This window comes from Sipha flava, unplaced genomic scaffold, assembly GCF_003268045.1.
Source record: "Sipha flava isolate LNK unplaced genomic scaffold, YSA_version1 202_pilon_pilon, whole genome shotgun sequence".
NCBI lineage: Eukaryota > Metazoa > Arthropoda > Insecta > Hemiptera > Aphididae > Sipha > Sipha flava.
In genome coordinates, this window is record NW_020272797.1 from 552,749 (window position 1) to 559,050 (window position 6,302).

Sequence of the window (6,302 nt, forward strand, 5' to 3'; positions counted from 1 at the left end):
TTGTAATCACGGACTGACTGAATGAGCGTCTGATCAGCCAGTTTATATATATTGGCGTCGATTGTCTAGAACATTCTCGAAATTACCTTAACGAGATAATCATCGCATAATCTAGAACATGGGATTTCCCCTTATCCACTGACAATATTGTATACAACTTGGACGATTCGCGGTGCGTTGTTTACGTCACCACAAAGTCAGTCAGAACTTCTTCTTTTATAAATAGGTACATATGTTTTCGTTTCCTGTACATATTACACTTGTTATTCACTTCTATAAATTCAGGGTGACTGCTCATTTTTTTGTGGTATAATTCGCGCAGTACGTGACAAGTTCTTTAAACGATTAAACTATCCACAATAAAAAATATTGAATTGAAATTCATCATCGTTCATTATTGTGCTTGTAATTCATATTTAAATTAGTTGTAAAATAAAATGGAACAATATTATGTGGCAGTATAATATACGTGACGTATAAATGTAAATTTCCTAATATTTCTTCGTGGAAAAATTTTTTTGGAGCATTGGAGTGGAGTCAGGAGTCACTTCTGTATGCACGCTTTTAGTTGCCGAATAGGGTTTTTATGACTGGCCATCTATACAATATATATTCCCACCCTTTGGAAAGGTCCTCCAAATGGAAGCATCATCAAGACGATTATATACAATTATGTTTTATTTCAATCACGTTTTGATCGTGGTCCAACGGTCGCCGCGACGCATTACTACAGTCCCTGTAATTTAATCTACACATAAACACACACATACACACACACACACACACACATTTATACATCATTATTCTTATATGATAAAAGCGGTTATCTCGATTAGTGTGAAACGTTTTGCATAACTTATTTATATTAGATTTATTCGAGGGTCGAACAAAGAATTTTAAATAGTCCCGGGACGTATTTTGTATAGTATACGTGAACGAAAAATAGAGCGTTCAATTGTGTTGATGACAGGAAAAGGTTGCCAATACACTTATTTTTTTATTTTGATCATCTAATTTTGAACGCAGTTACAGAAAGTTTATGATCACAAAAGTTCATCGTTTTGATAAATTCGAAAAGTCTGTTGTTGGTTTTTTAAGGTAACATTTGTCTATAATTTTTATTCGGTTCAGTTCTATTGGACAATTATTGAATTCGAATTAAAAATATTAACAAATCTAAAGAATATTATAGACTTAAGTTATTACCAGGCCTCGGAAGTTCTAGTAAATGTATATTTTTCAGAACTTCCGAAATAAGATACAAATGTTTCACACTACTCGGATCTCATACACAAAATTTAAATTTGCTGTTTTTGACATATTTTCAAGTTTTATTACTATTTTGCTAATTTAGGATTTATATTGATATTTTGTTAATAATTGTATATATTTGGTTATATTTTTAAAAATATTTGAATTATTGGAAATAAATAGACCTCATCAAATATTATTTTATGTATTTTCATCAACAATTTGATGTATTAATAGTTTGAGACCTCATTGTAATTCCCTTATTATATTATTATACTAGATTATTAAAATATAATAATTCAGGATGGTTTCCAATTTAAGTATATTAAATAATTTAATAATGAGTAAATTTTTACAAATATATTTTAGTAGTTTAACATTTCTGTTAACATTTTATTATTCAACCAGTCCAGCCTGTGTCTATGAGCTCAACAATTTGTGAAATTACCTTTAGATTCTTATAAATTTATAATTTTTTCAAGTTAAATGCATATTTTTTGATTTTACTTGCTATTTATAGTGCATATTTTAGAGTTTTTAAGTCATATTTAAGAGCTAAAAAGTACCATTTTTGATGCTATAACTTCTGAGCCCTGGTTATTAATTATAGAGCTCGTTTAGTTCACAAAATAAAATATGACAATAAACTATATTACACTGAATAAACAGTAACAGATTTATTTCTTAGAAGACCAGGGTAGTAAATAATAAAAATAAATCATACGTTATGTAAAAAATGCTAATGAATTACTAAATTAAAGTGATTAGTACATAACAATTAAAATAATTTTAAAATAAAGTAAAACATAGTCAACAAATACAACAATGGTCAATTTTCACATATTTCTTTATGTGTTCGGAAAAATGTTATGATATTTATATCCGAAAAGTTTAATCAATGTTCAAAATGAAATAAAACGGTGGGATTCTATACTTACAAAAAAGTAAAAACATACTATTTTTTTTAAAAATAAAATGTTTCAACACTGTACTAGTAATATAAGCATTTCTTTTCTTGGATTTACTTTATGACATTTGGTATCCACTGCTAGTTCCACATTTAGAATGCATGTTTTTAGTGTCGCAGTTGTCGATATACTGATTCTTTTACCTTTTTCATACCTGAGTTTTTACTTTTGACTCCGTCCTTTGTTATCTATTAATGTCAGTTATGCGCTTTTCGCTTTTATTTTTTATTTTTTATTGCCACTCATCTTGATCACTGAAAATATGTTATATCATTTTTTCATCTCATTTTGTTTTTTCTTTTTCTAAAAAAAATTACCAACTCATTTCTTTAGTTGGTGTTAATGTCTGGCATTATATTATGTTCTGTTAGTGAGTAATATTTCTTCGGTGAATGTCTTTTGTATTTGACGGACCATCGCAAACAATATATTTGATGCGCTTAAAAATGTTAATGATTATATGTGAAACCCTTAATACATTTAAAAACTTCGTATTTATTTTTGTGAGTTTAACGTTAATTTGTTATAGTATTTACATCTTCAAAGTAGAAAGACGTAAAATGTTCATTTTCTACATTTTTTATTTTATTTTATTGATTTCGATATTTTATTCAACAATAAGCTACTTAATAATAACTATTTTATCAACAGAATATAATATTTTGACTGTGAAACATAATATTAAAATATCGTATAATATATAATATTAAATGTGATTTCTACATGTTCATTAAACATAATATCATTGTGAACGCAAAAATGAGATTGAATTGAGTAAAAATATAAAATTTTAAATGTTTAAAAAAAGAATGTAATGTATCCCATTTGAAAAAAAGAAGATTTTATATTAAATTGACTGTAGTTGAAATAATGTTACATTTGTAAATATAAAAACGTTGAGACATATTATGTATCAATGTATGACGTATTTCACGGAAAAAATAATGAAATAAAATGGATCGTTAAGATTTTTTCATTAACAAAACTAATACGAGTAATTTACCAACCAATTGCAAATTTATGTTTTAAGGTGAAATATTTAAATTCCAACATGGATGATTATATATATATAATATATATGTATATATAGATACAAAAGTATAAAATGGTTTTAATTTTTAAATTTGTATTTCATTATCGAAAATATACAATACTTTTTTTAATTGTGATTTTCAAATATACTAAATTAATTAATAATTTGTACTAACTAAAACAACGTGATATTTGATATTGTTGAACCTTGAGGAGTTGCTTTTGTTTCGCTATATGTATGTGTAAATAACGATCATATAACCAAAACCCAAATATCCTTTGTAAACATTTCTATTGTTTCCCAAAGTACAAACGGACATTCGTATTTTACATGTATAAATAATTTTCTACTTCGCTTTTAATGAACATAATGATCCGACGTTTAATCGATACCACGAAAGTAATGATATACATTCAAATAGTATTGTACAGTGAACGTAGTTTTTGTTTTTAGATAGTTTGCACGTTTGCGATTTATACATTAGTTTTTGATTTTCAATCGAAACACGAATCATATCGTAGTATCATATAGCACGTTTTATCCGTTGTTCCGATTGCAAATTAGCACACCCATTTGCAAGGATCAAATACCATCACAAACTAAATAAATTCGGACGGAATACGGTGTACTGCATTTGTGATGACGATGACACCGTGATGACTTTCAACGACTGATTGCAAAGCTTATTTCGATACTCACAAGTGGTGTCATACAAAGAAAACCCACAAATCAGATAGATATGATAACATGTAATTTATCTAAAATTTATTTAAAATAACATTATTGAAATTAATTTTTTAAATTAATCCAGAACAATCATCATATAACTAATCTAATGAAGTTTAATATTATTAATGTGTTATTATGACGCATTATATAGTTCCTAAATGTATCGGAAATGGACAAAATACTACAATGTTTTGGATTTATGAAATCTGACCATATTTTTGGTTTCCGCTCACATTGTTAGCGAGCTGTTTCCAATGCGAATCTGAGTCAGAGAAAAAATGAATCAAAACAGGAATGATTTATTTAATGATTTTGATAAGAAAAAAATCTACACAAAGACTGTATTTTCCAATGCATAGACTTTTTGTGTCTATAAAGGTGTATCTAGTATTAGTACCAGCTTCTGTTTTTCAAATGAGAACACTATTTTTTTTACGCAAATAATTGTTCGGTTAATTTTTCTGGAATTCTCAATGTATCATAATTAAAACTCAGATCAGTACTTTTGGAATCATTGAACTTTAAAGTGGTGCGCATTATATACAATTTAAAATAAATAGAATACTGATAATTTCCTTTTATATTATAATATTAGTACATATTGTACTGTGATACTATTTTATATAATATTTATTGTTATCTCTAAGCAATAGCGAATAGTAATTAATTAAAAAGACAAATCACATGGCACTATCAATAATAATTGCACAAACCAAAGAGGTTATAGCAAATCTTCCATTGATAAATTTGAACAACAATGTTACATAAGAAATTCTTCGAAAAACAAATCGAATAATTATTTGATTTAAAAAATAAATAATAAAATTTTGTACCCTTTTGAGAAATAAAACTTAATGTTGCTACAGAATATACCTTGAAAGATAAAAAAATCCTATGCATTGTAAAATATAGTACTTACACGTGTTCTTACACGTAACCAAAATCCGAAAAATGCATAATTTAATAGTTATAAAGGAGTGAAATTGCTTAAAAATATATATTAAATATAGAAATAAATAGTATATGTATTCAACTGTTTCACTATTGGAAGTAAAAATAAATGTAGGGTTGAAAAAACCATTTACATCCGTTCGACACGTACACGTGAAATGCCGGCCCGCAATGTCGTTGCAAATTCACGGCCGCGTACACGATTCGATTTTCAAATGCTGCGATTTGCATATCAAAAGACCGCATGCGGTAACAGCGGCACTGTCGCAGCCCTTATTAAGTTTCGCACACTTTTGTTAGAAATATTTCTTTGTGGGCGATTTCACCTGTATACACATTTTTATCGCCCAAGCTGCACGGTTTCTTGGTAAAATCTACAAGATTTGAGTCGGGTCCGATGAAAAAATTTTAATAAAGGCGTTTTACGCTCGTACGCGTAGGCAGGTACAACGTATGACCGGTCTTGGCTAAGACGTTAAGACGTTAATCATCTGGGTAAATATTTTGCAAGTACTTGCAACCAACTTTTTTCTAGTCCTCGATGTGCGTGTATACATCATAACGTGTCTATGTTGTCTATGTCTAATTTGACTCGGTCTGACATTGAACTCGGGTGATAAGGACGATATAGAATTTTAAGAAAAATGAAATTATGTATCCGAATTAATAGATATGTTGTTTAAACATGTTTTAGTTTTATTAATTTACGTCATTCTACATATTTCTAAAATCCCTTCGTTAGCCGTGGCAACGAATACAATTAAAAAAAAGTTATAACAAACGTTGTCTGGTTAAATTTTAAAAGAATAAAAAACATTCGAGCTGTCTTTTTCGTTTATTCGAATAAATGCAGACTAAATACACATTTTCTCTTTAATAATTATCCTCCATAAATGTTTATTTATTTATTTTTATGCAATGAAATAAACACCAAAATTGGCTCACGTACAGAATCATACATAGTAAACACAACAACATGCACAGTATAAAATTATTTAGACAATAAATATCTGAAAAGGTGGAGTAGATCTAATTCAGAATCACAGGATTTCTATAGCTTTTAAACACATTTGGTTAACAAAAGTAGAAAAATGGTGATCAGATTGAAAGGTAATGAAATGAAAAATTTGAAATATTTTGAAAAAATGTTTGCATGTATAAGAAATATAATTTTTTCTATATCTTCGCACGGCTGTGAGCACAACGTTTATAATATTTGAGCCATCATCTCGTATTGATGAACAATTATTTGTCCGTCGTGCAAAAAGAAATATAATAATAAATTTAATGATCACATGCAGTGGATCTCGAATATCTCGAATACGACGTGTGCAAAAACTGTCGGTCTATGCAGTATCGTTACACAAGTA